Source organism: Netta rufina, assembly GCF_964035555.1.
Source record: "Netta rufina genome assembly, chromosome: 1".
Lineage (NCBI taxonomy): Eukaryota > Metazoa > Chordata > Aves > Anseriformes > Anatidae > Netta > Netta rufina.
In genome coordinates this window covers 41898353-41913468 of record NC_140123.1, presented here as the reverse complement: position 1 = coordinate 41913468, position 15116 = coordinate 41898353, and positions in this window count along the sequence as shown.

The window sequence follows — 15116 nt, the reverse complement described above, 5'->3', positions numbered from 1 at the left end:
ATGGTTGGAGAGCTGCCAGGCAGAGAAGGACCTGGGAGTGATGGTTGATAGGCGGCTGAATATGAGGCAGCAGTGTGCTCAGGTGGCCAAGAAGGCCAATGGCATCCTGGCTTGTATCAGAAACAGTGTGGCCAGCAGGGCTAGGGAGGTGATCGTCCCCCTGTACTCAGCTCTGGTGAGGCCGTACCTCGAGTACTGTGTTCAGTTTTGTGCCCCTCGCTACAAGAAGGACATCGAGGTGCTTGAGCGAGTCCAGAGAAGGGCGACGAAGCTGGTGAGGGGCCTGGAGATCAAGTCCTACAAGGAGCGGCTGAGGGAGCTGGGATTGTTCAGCCTGGAGAAGAGGAGGCTCAGGGGCGACCTTATCGCTCTCTATAGATACCTCAAAGGAGGCTGTAGCGAGGTGGGGGTTGGTCTGTTCTCCCACATGCCTGGTGACAGGACGAGGGGGAATGGGCTAAAGTTGCGCCAGGGGAGGTTTAGGTTAGATGTTAGGAAGAACTTATTTACTGAGAGGGTTATTAGGCATTGGAACAGGCTGCCCAGGGAAGTGGTGGAGTCACCATCCCTGGAGGTCTTCAAAAGACGTTTAGATGTAGAGCTTAGGGATATGGTTTAGTGGGCACTGCTAGTGTTAGGTGAGAGGTTGGACTCGATGATCTTGAGGTCTCTTCCAACCTAGAAATTCTGTGATTCTGTGATTCTGTGGTTCTTTATATTTTTCTTACCCTTGGGTAGATCCCATTTGGCCCCATCAACTTGCATACATCCAAGTGCTGTCGCAGGTCACCAACCATTTTCTCGTGGATTATGATGGCCACATTCTGCTCCCCATCCCCTTCCACCAGCTCAGGGTACTGGGTGAAATACTGTCTCCTCTCTTTACTTTGGAATTCTTTTTTTCTTTCTACTACTATGGCTTGAGTACATTTCCTCTGTTCTTGTCAAGAATTTCCCATAGTCTTCTCCAGCAGTCTTACCCCGCTGTTGAATGGGAGCATCTCCCCACTGTACATTATTAGCTACTCAGAAGAAATGAAACTCTATTAGCAGAAGTTCTGTTCCTGTTCCATCTATACAAAATGTATTAGGATTTTGTACATAAAAAGACTTCTAATTTCAACTGCGAGAACAGCCATATAGGACAAGATACAGACTGGTTGTTTCCAGAGAGAATTTCAATTTTCAGTTCCGTTACTTAAAAGAAAGTGCCAGCCCCATAAGTGTATTCCAATTTTATAAAGTGAGGGATTCTCTATGGAATCACTGGAAAGAAATGTGTTTTTTGAATCTGAATGAATGTAGTCTATAAGACTAAACAATATAAAATCATGTAAATCATGTATACAAGAGACGTTTGACTTCCTGCCCTTCTCTGTAGGTTAGCAATCTGATAAAGGTTGTACTTGTATAGTGATGCAATTAAGTTCTTGATCCTAAGCTTAATCAGAACAGACCTGCTAACACATCAAATTTATGTCCATGTTTGATATGTTAACATAAACTAAGCCTGTCTACACATAGTCAGTTATAGAGTCTAAGCTGGGAGTTGGAATCTAATAGCTGAAAGACATCAAAGAACAGTTTCTTAAATTACTTTCAGTATGGAAAGGCTTAGTGAGCAATTCTAGTTAGTTCAAACCAAAACAACAGAAGAAAAAGTAAAAGAAGAGAAAGGGAAAGGGAAAGGGAAAGGGAAAGGGAAAGGGAAAGGGAAAGGGAAAGGGAAAGGGAAAGGGAAAGGGAAAGGGAAAGGGAAAGGGAAAGGGAAAGGGAAAGGGAAAGGGAAAGGGAAAGGGAAAGGGAGAGGGAAAGGGAGAGGGAGAGGGAGAGGGAAAGGGAAAGGGAAAGGGAAAGGGAAAGGGAAAGGGAAAGGGAAAGGGAAAGGGAAAGGGAAAGGGAAAGGGAAAGGGAAAGGGAAAGGGAAAGGGAAAGGGAAAGGGAAAGGGAAAGGGAAAGGGAAAGGGAAAGGGAAAGGGAAAGGGAAAGGGAAAAAAAAAAAAAAAAGATAGTAAATCCCACATCCAAAAATTTCACATTTCCTTGGAAATAAACTGGCAATTCCATCCAACCAAATTTAGTGCTTTATTGCTTTATCTGGGAGTTGTTAGCTAAGTAAAAAGCAACTTCCACTCAGATGGGAGTCTTCCACCTGCTTCAACCTGTTACACAGTCCTTTTTCCCTGAAGCAAGAACATCAGATTTTGTTTCTGATCCTGAACATTACCTGAAGTGCTATGCTTAACTTTCAGAGAAACACCAAATTATATTATGTTGCATTTTATTAGGTTCATGGTTCAGATGGTAAGCCTCAAAGGGAATATTTAGGGACTTACTACAATGACTACATAAACACGTCTTCAGAGCTGTTTCTTCCTTTCGTTGATCCATGTCTTGTTCTCAAGTAAAGGTACATGTATAACCAGATTTTTTTTTTCTTTTCTGTATCAAAAAACAAGAAGATAATGTAGTAGCATCTACCTTTTGTACAACAACTGTGAAATGGAAATGGTGGATTCACAGCTCCTACCAGCAGAAACTAGAGTGTTGTGCAGCCAGAAAGCAAGAGAAGAAGAGGGAGATAACAGAAAACAAATGGAAACTATCCATAGCTCAGAAGTTAATATACCTTTCTAATAAAGAATTGTTGCTAATTCTTGTCCTGTTAATTCTTAATTTTTTTTCAGTAACTGTCTAATTTTAAAATTAATATGTATCTCAGGGAACAGTGTTTTCTACATCTAACCTATTCCATAGATATCTGTAATATTTTTGTTCATATATAAAAAAGATTGTGTTAGTATGTGTGTGCATAATATTTTAAATTGGGTAGATGATAACTGTGATCTGGGGAATGTCTGTGCTTATCTTGCTTTCTGAATATTCAGTTCATTCTGAATATTCAATTCATGTAATGCAGTTGTTCACTTTGAGAACTTGCAATGTAAATTTAGCAATGTGAAACTTTAGGGCTCAAACCACTGCCTTCAGTTAACCTACATCGAATGCTTAAATGTACATGCCTAAGTGGTCCTGATGGTAAGAAAACTGCAAAAGGAGAGTCTGACTCAGGATTTTCTCACAGGTGGTACAGGAGTAAGACAACTACTGTCATCCTTTACAGGTTTGTTCTCCAAGCTTCCATGAATGGAGCTGTGAAAATTCTCAAACATGAGTATGAAATTTGGTGTGGTACATGTATATTTAACAGTCCCATTTGGACCTACCTTCCATGATCTTGTCAGGTTCCTTTTGAAGTCATTTAGGCCTCCAAAACTTCCTTTGATATTGAGTTCTCTACTTCAGTTGCACATGGCATGAGAGCAGCCCTGCAGAAAAGGACTTGGTGGTTTTGGTGGCCAAAAAGCTTGACATGAGTCAGCAGTGTGCACTTGTAGCCCAGGAAGTCAACTGCATCCTGGCTGCATCAACAGAGGAGTGTCTAAGAGACCAAGGGATTGTCCCCTGCCCTTGTACGGTCCAACTTGGAATGCTGAATCCACGTCTGGGGCTAACAGCACAAGAAGGATGTTGATCTATTAAAGTGGGTCCAGAGGAGAACCACGAAGATGATCAGAGGGCTAAAATACCTCTCCTATGAAGAAAAGCTGAGAGAGCAACTTTATGTTTTTGGTCGGTGAGATAATGATAGGACAAGGGGAATGGTTTTCAATTAAAAGAGGAGAGATTTAGATTAGAGATTAGGAGGGAATTCTTCACTCAGAAGGTGGTGACACAAAGGAATAGGTTGATCAGAACTGTGGATGCCTCCATTCTTGGAGATGTTTAAGGACAGGTTGGATGGGGCCTTGGCCAACCTGATCTAGTGGGTGGTATCCCTGCCCATGGTGGGGGGATTGGAACTAGGTGATTTTTAAGGTGCCTTCGAACCCAAGCTGTTCTATGATTCTATGAAACAAACTTCCTTTGAGCAATTGTATGCATTTTCCCAGAAGAAAATCCATTATAAATGAGGAAATTTCATAGGAAAGAACAACATCTTCCATTAGATCAATGACCTAGTTGGAAAATTAAGTCTTCTGTGTATCTGAAATCCATTCTTTTTTTTTTTTGTTTGTTTGTTTATTTGTCTACTTCTTGCCAAATACATTGTCTAGTTTAATTACCTCTTCCATAAACCTTACCCTGCATTTTCATTTAAACCATTGATCACATTTAACAATAACGTTACTGTGGGTTCTAGCAAAAGGTACTTTAAAATACTTTCTCTTTGGTGTTTGTGTTATGGGAGTTCAACAGATGGATAAAACTTGGACTTGCAACTCCAGAGACTCCCAACTCACTCAATACTTCCTATTTTTAAATTGTCTTCTTCAACTGGCTATAGTTATATGAAGTTAAATAAAATATATGACTCAGATGGCATCTTTCCTTAATAAAATCCATGTATTTTTCACTCTTAGTAATTTTATAAATCAGTCTATTTTTTATCTTGCTGTTAGATCTTCAGTCTCACAGAAAACAATACCCACCATAACATAATTGGCAAAAGCCACATGCTTTTTTGTAAATAACTTCACAGCTATTTATTCATATATAAGTAGTCTGGATTTAACCCTGATTAAAAAAAAAAAAAAAAAAAAAAAAAAGCATCAGAAGTGCAATCAGATACATTTTCTAAACATCAGATGTTTAATACAGTTCTACATACTCTTGCCAGAAGATTTTGCTAATAAGCAAACCTTATTCAGTGACTAAAATTGGAAAGGACAGATCAGAAAACCAACAGCAGCACAGTTGAGCCACACAGTCCATTATCTACTAAAGGAAAGGATTTTTAATGAGATTTCTTTGACATTAGTGTTCTTCTGTCACAGTCAGGACTACTAATGTACCAGAAGAAAGCAGTATTGCTGACAATATTCTTCTTTAAAGAACACTTTATTATTATTATTATTATTATCATCATCATCATCATTATTATTATTATTATTATTATTATGCCCAGCTATGTATTTTACATGTTTACATTGTACACAGATTCTTAAAATACAGTTTAGTTTTTCATGTGAAATAAACCAGCTTTCACATATCAAATGTTCATTTCAATGAATATGCATTTTTTCTTCAAAATTTTGATATTAATGAGGATAGAGGTGTATCGGTTGCTCTAATCATCCTCCTTTGATGTCATTTAGAAGAAAAAGCAAAAAAAAAAAAAAAAAGCAAAAAAAAAAAAAAGTTAAGAGCTATGGATTAATGCAAAATAACACCTTACTTTCTCCAAGTTACAATCCTATCAGCCCAGGCAATTAGGGTAGCTGGCACAGTTGAATGTAACACATGGAATGTTTATAGAAACCTAATTTATGTTGTTATGCAATCAGTTAGGAGTTATAGAATGTTTAATTTGTTTAATTATCTAGAGAATTTAGGCTTTTGTATTGTTACTTGCTAGTTCTGAAATTGAATACATAGAATACTGTGTTAGGCATGTAACAATGAGATCTCATGCAGAACTGTTTTGAGGAAAAGAAATATTTTAATTTTGTACAATAATGTAACTCTGGATGTGGCATAAATTTTATACTGGATCTTGTTTTAACACAATTAATGAAATATTTCTACTTAATAAAGTGAGTTCAATTTCATCTCAATAGTATTATACAGCCAGCATGGTCTGATGGTTAACAAATTACAGTTGTACAGGGCATTACCAAATTCTCCTCTGCTAGCCCATCACACTAGGATCTTTGACAAATACTGAGATTCTTTAAAGGAGTTATGTAGATTTTAGGTATCTAACTTGCGTTAAACAGGTGGCAGGGAAAATGTAGTCTTGGGAACAATAACTAAGGCTTTCTTCTTCCCATGTAGGTGCTATAGATTATAAAGGAACACAAGCAAACAAACAAGCAAACAAACAAAACCACTACAACAATAACAGAAGTCAACTGCTCCTATCTTTGCTCCTCTTCTTGTAATCCTTCATCTCTTTGCTGCATAGATTTCCTGTCTTGGGAAAAGAAGTGAAAATGCCTCTTCTTGGTATAGCACATTGATAAATTCATTTTCACGGCATCATATAATATCCTGAGTTAGAAGGGACACACAAGGATTGTTGAGTCCAACTCCTGGCTCCACACAGGACCACCCAAAAATTGAACCATATTAATTGAATAATTGAAACATTAAAGTGTTGTTGAAATATTTCTTGAACTCCAACAGTCTTGGTGTTGTCACTGCTTCCCTAGGGAGCCTGTTCTAATGACTGACTATTCTCTTGGTGAAGAACCCTTTCCTAATATCCAATCTGAACCTCCTCTGATACATCTTCATGATGTACCTTTGGGTCTTATTACTGGTCACCAGAGAGAAGAGATCAGCACCTGTCCCTCTGCTTCCTCTTGTGAGGAAGCTATCCTCTTCTCCAGGCTGAACAAACCAAGTTACTTCAGCCACTCCCCACACACCTTGCCCTCTAGACCCTTCATAGACCTCCTTTGGGCTCTCTCTTATAGATCTTATATTAGATCTTATACTGTGGTGCTCAAAACTGCACAAACTACTCAAGGAGAGGCTACACTAGTGCAGGGTAGAACTCGACAATCATTTTGGTTGACTAGCTAGCTATATTGTACCTAATGCACTCCAGGAAAAGGTTGGCCCTTTTGGCTTTGAGGACACACTGTAGATTCATATTCAGCTTGCCATTGACCAGAACCCCCACATCCCTTTCAGTGGGGCTGCTCTCCAGCTTCTCATCCCCCAGTCTGTACATTTAGTCAGGGTTGCCCCATCCCAGCTGCAGCATCTTACACTTATTCTTGTTAAACTTCATGAAATTGGTGATTGCCCAGCCCTCTAATTTGACAAGAGCTCTTCAACCTTGACAGATTTGAAAAGCCTCCAGGAAAAGATGAGAACATTCAATTTGTTGTTTCAGTTTATCAGTAAGGTTCTTACCTCATATGCTTTGTTGAATTGTGTTGCGTAACAGCAATCCCCCAAGAGTAAAAAAGGTCAAGAGGGTAGGAACAGCCTTGGAAATAAAACCACAAGACAATACCTAACACCACAAAGATGTAAACACAGAACACACATGGTCATATAAGAACGAAATTTAGTTAGATAGAACCAACATTAGAGTATAACAAGAACAAAAACCATGCATTTAACACCTGTAATGAATCCTTCAGGATGACAGACAAATGAGATGATATAGTAATGTATGGAAGTCTGCTACAGCTTCTACCAACAAGGAAAAAAGGAAGAAACTTGAGAGAGGAATTGTTAAAGAATTGTTTCTTTCAGTTAAAGACTCAGTCTTATCTGTGCCACTACTTACATGCAATAGGTCCTCCCTACCGTTCAGCAGAAAAAGTACTGCTCTTTCAATTGTTATTTGTTACATTTTGCCTAAACAGCAGGAATGATGGAGTTTCAGTACCAAAACATGCATTTACTTTGTTTTATTTACTAGCAGCTTGTGTCTAAGTTCTCTGTTTCTGAAGTGAATAGCACATTTACCTTAGAGGGCAAAAAAAAATGTGTCAAAGGGAAAAAAAAAAAAAAAGACTTGGGAATGACCTGGTCCTAAAATTTTTTTGGGGGAGGTAATATCATGACAGTGAATATATCCATCATTCATATTTGGCACAAGTTTGTGAACAATGCTAAAATGTAATAATGAAGTTGTTCATTCAGGTTTGTCAGGACATAGATGATGAAAACAGAAAAGTAGGCACTTAGGGGTTTATATCAATATGTTTCAAATGCTAAATGAAAGGGAACTGTGACCTATCCTTCAGTCTAAAAACAAATAGCACTTACTAACTTCCATCTAGTGTGCTTGGAGCTAGGTTTTCCTGCAACAGACTCGTTTTGGAGAAATAGGTTTCCAATTTTCCAAACCAGACACTAGGAAAAATCACAGAAATAAGTGTCATGGGAGATCAGTGTGTGGAAATTCTTTGTCTGTGTATGTGTGTGTGTGTGTATAATTGCAGGTATATAAATTTACTTTAGGTAGGGATTTAGGTAGGGGTTTAGGTAGGGATTTGCTAATGGAGCAAATGCATTTGATAATGCTCTCTGTACTCCCTTAGTGATTTTTTCTTAAAGAACATCAGATACCCAGATATCACTGTGATGATAACTCAGATCAACTGTGGCAAGGGAGAAAGCACAGCAATGTTTCTGTGGTTAAAATAGTTGATTACTCACGTAGTGAGTAATCTGTCTGTCATGCTATGGGCAGATATTCATTCACAGTTGTTTACTAATGTGGATCATTCTTCATTTTCTTTGTGGCAGTTTTGTTTTCCAAAATGTTTACTGAGTTCCAAGTCAAAAGGAGATGTTCTTTGAACTTTTAGGATGGGATTCTGTGATTCTGTTATTCCGGGATTCACCTCTACTACCTTAATATGTCTGATTTCAAGCCTTTTAAATGTCTAACCTAGAGTAGATTTCATCTACACCATTAAATCCTCATTTCTCTGACAATGAGGTTCATGGTTTCACCATTTTGGCAGTCAAAATAAACAAATACTTTGGCCTTAAATCTTTGTTTGTTACAGTTCCTCATCTGTAAAACAAAAATTCCTTCATTCCATTGGGGAAAATTAAAAGTACTTCTGGCAACTCTCAACTTTTAAGTGCCTTTCTGCATAACCATAACTCTCCTCCAGTATGGTGTTGTGTGTAATAACAAGACTAAAATGTTGTTTTGGCTACCATAGCAAGGCCCTTGGAGTGAAACTTCTGCTGCATCATTTCTGTCTCCTAGAGATTATTTGCAATTTCAAATTGCCTATAGTTCATATCATAAATTCAAAGTAAAAAAATAAAAAGAAATTCAGAGACTTATCACAGATTTGAATTTTTGCTCTATGTGTGATAACCCCAGAGAATGCTTTCTGTATTTGTGAACCCATCTTGAGCTGTTATAAGCTTTTGCTCATTATGACATTAAAAATATAAGAGAATAGAGGTAAAATTTTGGTTGTTCTTTTTGTTTCAGATATTTGTTTCTACATTTTGGCTTAAAGTTTTTTGTTTCTTTCTTATTTTATTTTATTTTATTTTATTTTATTTTATTTTATTTTATTTTATTTTATTTTATTTTATTTTATTTTATTTTATTTTATTTTATTTTATTTTATTATCTGAAGGAACAGCCTTGCTCTGACATAATACCTATTCTACATTGTTTTGATTTACTCATGTGTCTGCTTCAAGCTCCTTTTTTTGTGGCAATGTATGCTGAAATGCACTACTGGCATGTCTAGGAAGAATCCATTATTTGAGATTGTATCTTCTTATTTTGAGATCAGGGGGAATATTAAGAGGCTACATATTAAATGTGGCAGCAATAACGACCCTGCTGAATATGATAATATTTTGTGATTGTTACATGTTAGACAGGTACTTGAACACATATGACCTATTCATACCAAAAAGCCCCCATACCTACTATAATGCTAAAGCTTTTCACACTCTTCCTGCTGAGTTTCTAATGCAAACTATCACAGTGTGTGGTCCCCACTACTGTAAACATGAATTCCTTTCTCATTGTGACTTTATATCTTCTACACTGATTATAATGATTCTCTGTCAGCTCAAAGCTGTCAACATGCTCTGGAAAGGACTGTTAGTGGCAACAAGAAACAAAAAAATCTTGGATAGCTAAACACAATAAAGGGCAACCAGAATCAGGAAAAGTTCAAACATCTTTTACCACTTAGATTCATTTAAACTAATGTATGTTTATATATGCTGCTTCATTTCCATATTTCTCTTCTATCTACTTTTAAAGTGAAGTAATTTAACAAAGTCATTTATCCTCCATTTTATATAACTTAGAGATATAAAGACGCATATATCACATAGTCCATCTATTTTATCTCTTTCCATTCTTGCCAACGTCAGCTGGCATCCATTATATACACCCGGTCCAGTGCAATGTCAGAAGTGAAGCAGGTCTGATTACTTCTTTCAGAAGAATTATCCACAGACAGTATTGCTTAATCATACATATCATTTGACAACAGTAAAGTACAGGAGAGACATTCTTTTCCCCCAGAAGGGGACACATTATTACAAGAAAGAAAATAATAATGTCACTAAAGTTACTTTGTATCTCCTTCATCAGCCACAGCAGGAAGTAATACTGCATGTGGTAGTTTAAATCTTCCTCAGTAACTTGACAACTTCTAACCGAGTAAAAGAGTCCACATTTTAGATGGATTGAGAGTACTTGGAGCATAGTACTTTAACTACTACTTTGGAGTTGTTCCACAAGTGTGCAATTTCCCTCTTTTTAAATGTTTTTCACAGAAAACCTGTTTTATCTTTGAGTTGTGTTATAACCACATTTGATGAGAAAGAAACACCTGTGTTCTTTTCTTATGAGTCCAGACAGTACACATTATCTAGAAAACAAGATATTTCAGGGGATTGTGTTGGGTCTGTAAAACCATCACAGGGATCCAACTGTGGGCAATTTTTCAATCTTTTTTTTTTTTTTTTCTTTTTCCAAAATATTAAGTTCTCTACCAAAGTTACATAAGCAATGGTAGTGTTTCCACTACAAATCTGTGCCATTTAGATGTGAAAAGTTCTTAATATACTGGTCAGTTCAGGACCAAACTTGTCTATTTGCTAACATATCCCCTTCTTGGGAATAGGAAGTACAGGTGGTGAAGAAACAGTTACATTATTCTGGCAACAGTTAATGTCTATTTTCATTAATTACAAGAGATATAAGAAGCAGACAGCTTGTCCGCTATTAACTGAAATAAGCAAGTGATCAACATGACTGTTAATTGCACAAATAAAAACATATACTTTGTATGTCCTCCTATAAGGTACTGAGGAGTATTTTTATGCTTCTGCTTTCTTCAGAGGAATCATAATCATAGGAAAAGTCAGCATAGGATTATTGCTCAGTAGACTAAATCCAATGCTGCTCAGTAATAATCAGGAGCTTCAGCTACATTACTAATACTAATGTCAAGCAGTATTATATTTTCAGATGTATATGAAATGACTGAAATGTTTTTTGCTATCACCTTTCATACAAGTTTCATCCAGTTCTTTATACAATATGTCAATATTGTTTCTACATAGTCAAGTGCTTATATTAGGGACCCACTATCTAGTACATCAAACACCTCCAGTGCCAGCAGCAAGTGAATAAGCAGCAGCAAGTGCCAAGTGTTAGAGGCAACTTGACAAGTCATCTAGTATATGGTTCATCTTTGCTGTACTATCTTGCATTTTTTTAACCAGTTATAATAGTCTTAAATATTTGTTTTCCCTTTACCTAACATACCACGCAAGAAAAAGAGGCAGGTAAAATTTTTTTTAAAAGGCTCTTTCTCAATGAATAAAAGACACACCTAGTGAAGGTACCACTCTAGAATCATTAGATGCTGTTATACGTGATTGGTGCTGTGTCATTTAGCAAAGTGTTGCTCAGTGGGTGCAGCAGCTGGTATATATGATTTTCTATACCACCTGCAAAAATATCCCATACCATATAATCAGCCACCTGGATAAAAAAGAAGGGTAGAAAAACACAGCTCATTATGTAGCAGCACCCATATTTTCCCTAAAGTTGTGAGTACATAAACAGACTTTGATAGTACAGACGTGTACAGGATAAGGTTTGTTAAAGCTTTTCTGTTCAATAAAGCATATACTGCCTGCTGTTCAGACAGTATTGAACAGATTTGTTTTATTTCTAATGAAGGTGTTTGGGCAATTTTCTGGCACAAATGAAGTAAAATTATGTACTTAAAATGTTCATTGAAAATAAAGGAAAAAAAAAAAAGGCATTTAACCAGATACCACCATTTTCCCGTAACAGATTGAAAACTACAAAACACACAAATGGAAGCTCAGTGATAAATTGGTATCATTAGTACTGTCAGGATTACTCAATTGCTTAGAAAGATTCTATCCAGTGGCAACATTTCAAAGAACTGTTTTAGTAACTTCTGATTAGCATGCTGCCCTCTAACATTTACAGAAGACATCTCAGATTATCGTTGCTTAGCCAGCCCACTTCCCACAGTCCGCATTCTGTGTAGTAACTGTGGTTCATTTCCATGAAGATACAGCAGCTTATTCCTGCTGAGGACTTGGCACTCAGTCTTCAGTACCATATTCAAAACAACTTTTTCCTGAGTATTAGGCTTTTTGTGTGACCATTTAATTCTTCAGTCTATTATATCAGGATTTGATAGATGAAGCTAAACATTTAGAAATTGATGGTATCCTTTATTTTTATTTTATTTTTATTTTTATTTCTCACTAATGCTGTGTACATGGTGACAATCACTTCCCTGGTCTTGCTGGCTACGTTATTTCTGATGTAGACCAGGATCACAGAATCACAGAAATGAGGGGGTTTGAAGGGACCTCGAAAGATTATTAGGTCCACCCCCTCTGCCAAAGCAGGTTCCCTAGAGCAGGCTGCTCTAGGTAGGCGTCCAGACAGGCCTTAAATATCTCCAGAGAAGGAGACTCCACAACCTCCCTGGGCAGCCTGTTCCAGCGCTCCATCACCCTCACTGTGAAGTTCTTTCGCCTGTTGTTGCAGAACTTCCTGTGCTCTTGTGGCCATTACTCCTTGTCAATTACTCCTTTGTACAGGAGTAACGTACTTTGTACTTTGCCATTGGCCTTCTTGGCCACCTGGGCACACTGCTGGCTCATGTTTAGCCGGTTGTCCACCAGCACTTCAACGTCCTTTTCTGCCAGGAAATTTTCCAGCTACTCTTCCCTGAGTCTGTACTGCCTTATGAGGTTGTAATGATCCAAGAAGAGTAGCACCTGACATTTAGGTTTGTTGGTTGTCATACAATTGGATACAGTCTATCTATTCTATAAATATCCCTCTGCATAGACTTTCTAACCTCAGATAGAACAACACTCCCACCCAACTTGGTAACATCTGTGAATCTACCTCTGGGTAAGGATTAAGGGACAAACAAATAAAGGGGCTGTCACCATGGAAGTCTATTACAAATAACCTGGCCAGGATGATGACACCAATGACTTATTCTTTGAGGAACTAAGAGATACCTCAAGATCAATTGCCCTTGTGCTTGTGGGGGACTTCAACTTGCCAGATGTTAACTGGGAATATCATACAGCTGACATAATCAGGTCCAGGAAGTTCTTAAAGAACCTCAATGATAACATCTTGGTGCAGGTAATAAGGGAGCCAAATAGGAAAGGTGCCTTCCTAGACCTGTTGCTTGAGAACAGGTGACACAGCAATTGGCAGCTGTCTTGGTCATAGTAACCATGAAAAAGTTGAGTTTAAAATTTTTGGAGACAGGAGGAAAAGTGCAACCAAAACTTCAACCCTGGATATGGAGAGAACAGATTACAAGCTGCTCAGGGAACTAGTTAGTGAGGTCCCCTGGGAAACTGCTTTTGAAGGCATCAGCATCCATCAGTGCTGTTCAGTCTTTAAGCACTGCCTCTTAAAAGAAAAGGATCAGGCAATTTCAGAATATCAGAAGTCAAGCAGATGGGGCAGAAGGTCCACTTGGCTGACCAGGGATCTTCTTCTGGAGCTTAGACACAAAAAGAAAGTGGATGGCTGCTGGAAGAAGGGTCAGACAATGCGGAAGGACTACAGGGATGCTGTTTGCCTTTGTAGGAAGAACATTTGTGCAGCCAAAGGCCAATTAGAGTTGAAGCTGGCCAGGTCTGTGGGAGACATTAAAAAGGGCTCTTTAAAATATGTGAACAGTAAAAGCACCACCAGAGAAAACATAGGTCTCCTATATGTACAGACTGGGGGAAAAGACGCTGGAGAGCAGCCCTGCAGAGAGGGATCTGGGGGTTTTGGTTGATAGAAAGTTGAATATGAGACAGCAGTGTGCCCTAGCAGCCAGGAGGGCCAACCGTATCCTGGGGTATACCAAGCATAGCATTGCTAGTTGGTCGAGGGAAGTGACTGTCCCACTCTACTCTGTGCTGGTCCAGCCTCACTTTGAGTACTGTGTGCAGTTCTGGGCACCACAGTACAAAAGGACATGAAACTGTTGGAGAGTGTCCAGAGAAGAGCCCTTCTCTACAAAGGTGGCTACAAAGACCGTGAAGGGTCTAGAGGGGAAGACGTATGGGGAGCAGCTGAGGTCACTTGTTTTTTTCAGCCTGGTAAAGAGGGGACTGAGGGGAGACCTCTACATGGTCTACAGCTTCTTCATGAGGGGGAGCAGAGGGGCAGACACCAATCTCTTCTCTCTGTTGACCAGAAACAGGGGAGATTCAGGTTGGATATCAGTAAAAGTTTCTTCATCGGGAGCATCTTTGTGCACTGGAACAGGCTCCCCAGGAACATAGTCACAACATCAAGCTTGCTGAAGTTTAAAAAGTGTTTGGACTACGCTCTCACTGATATGGTCTGAAATTTTGGTTATACCTTTGTGGAGCCAGGAGTTGGATTTCACAAGAATCAATTGTAGGAGTTGGAAGGGACCTCAAGAGATCATCGGGTCCAACCCCCCTGCCAAAGCAGGTTTCCTAGAGCAGGTTGCACAGGTAGGCATCCAGATGGACCTTGAATATCTCTAGAGAAAGAGACTCCACGGCCTCACTGGGCAGCTTGTTCCAGTGCTCCATCACCCTTACCATGAAGAAGTTCTTTCGCGTGTTGGTGCGGAACATCCTGTGCTCCATTTTGTTGCCATTGCCCCTTGTCCTGTCCCCACAAACCACTGAAAAGAGATTAGCCAAGTCCCTCTGTCTCACACACTTCAGATATTTGTAAACATTCATAAGATCCCCTCTCAGTCTTCTTTTCTCAAGTCTGAACAGACCCAGGTCTCTCAGCCTTTCCTCATAGGGAAGATGCTCCAGGCCCTATATCATCTTTGTGGCCCTCCGCTGGACACTTTCCAGGAGAACCCTATCTTTTTTTTACCAGGGTACAAACTGGACTTGATGATCCTAGTGTGTCCCTTCCAACTCTGAATATTCTATGATTTTAACTTACTAAGGGTACACTTGATCTCCTCACAAAGATCATTGAAAAAGTTATCAACAAAACCAGCCCCAATATGGAGCCCCAGGAAACACCACTTGTTACCTGCTGCTAACTGGATTTAGCTCAATTCACAATGACCTTT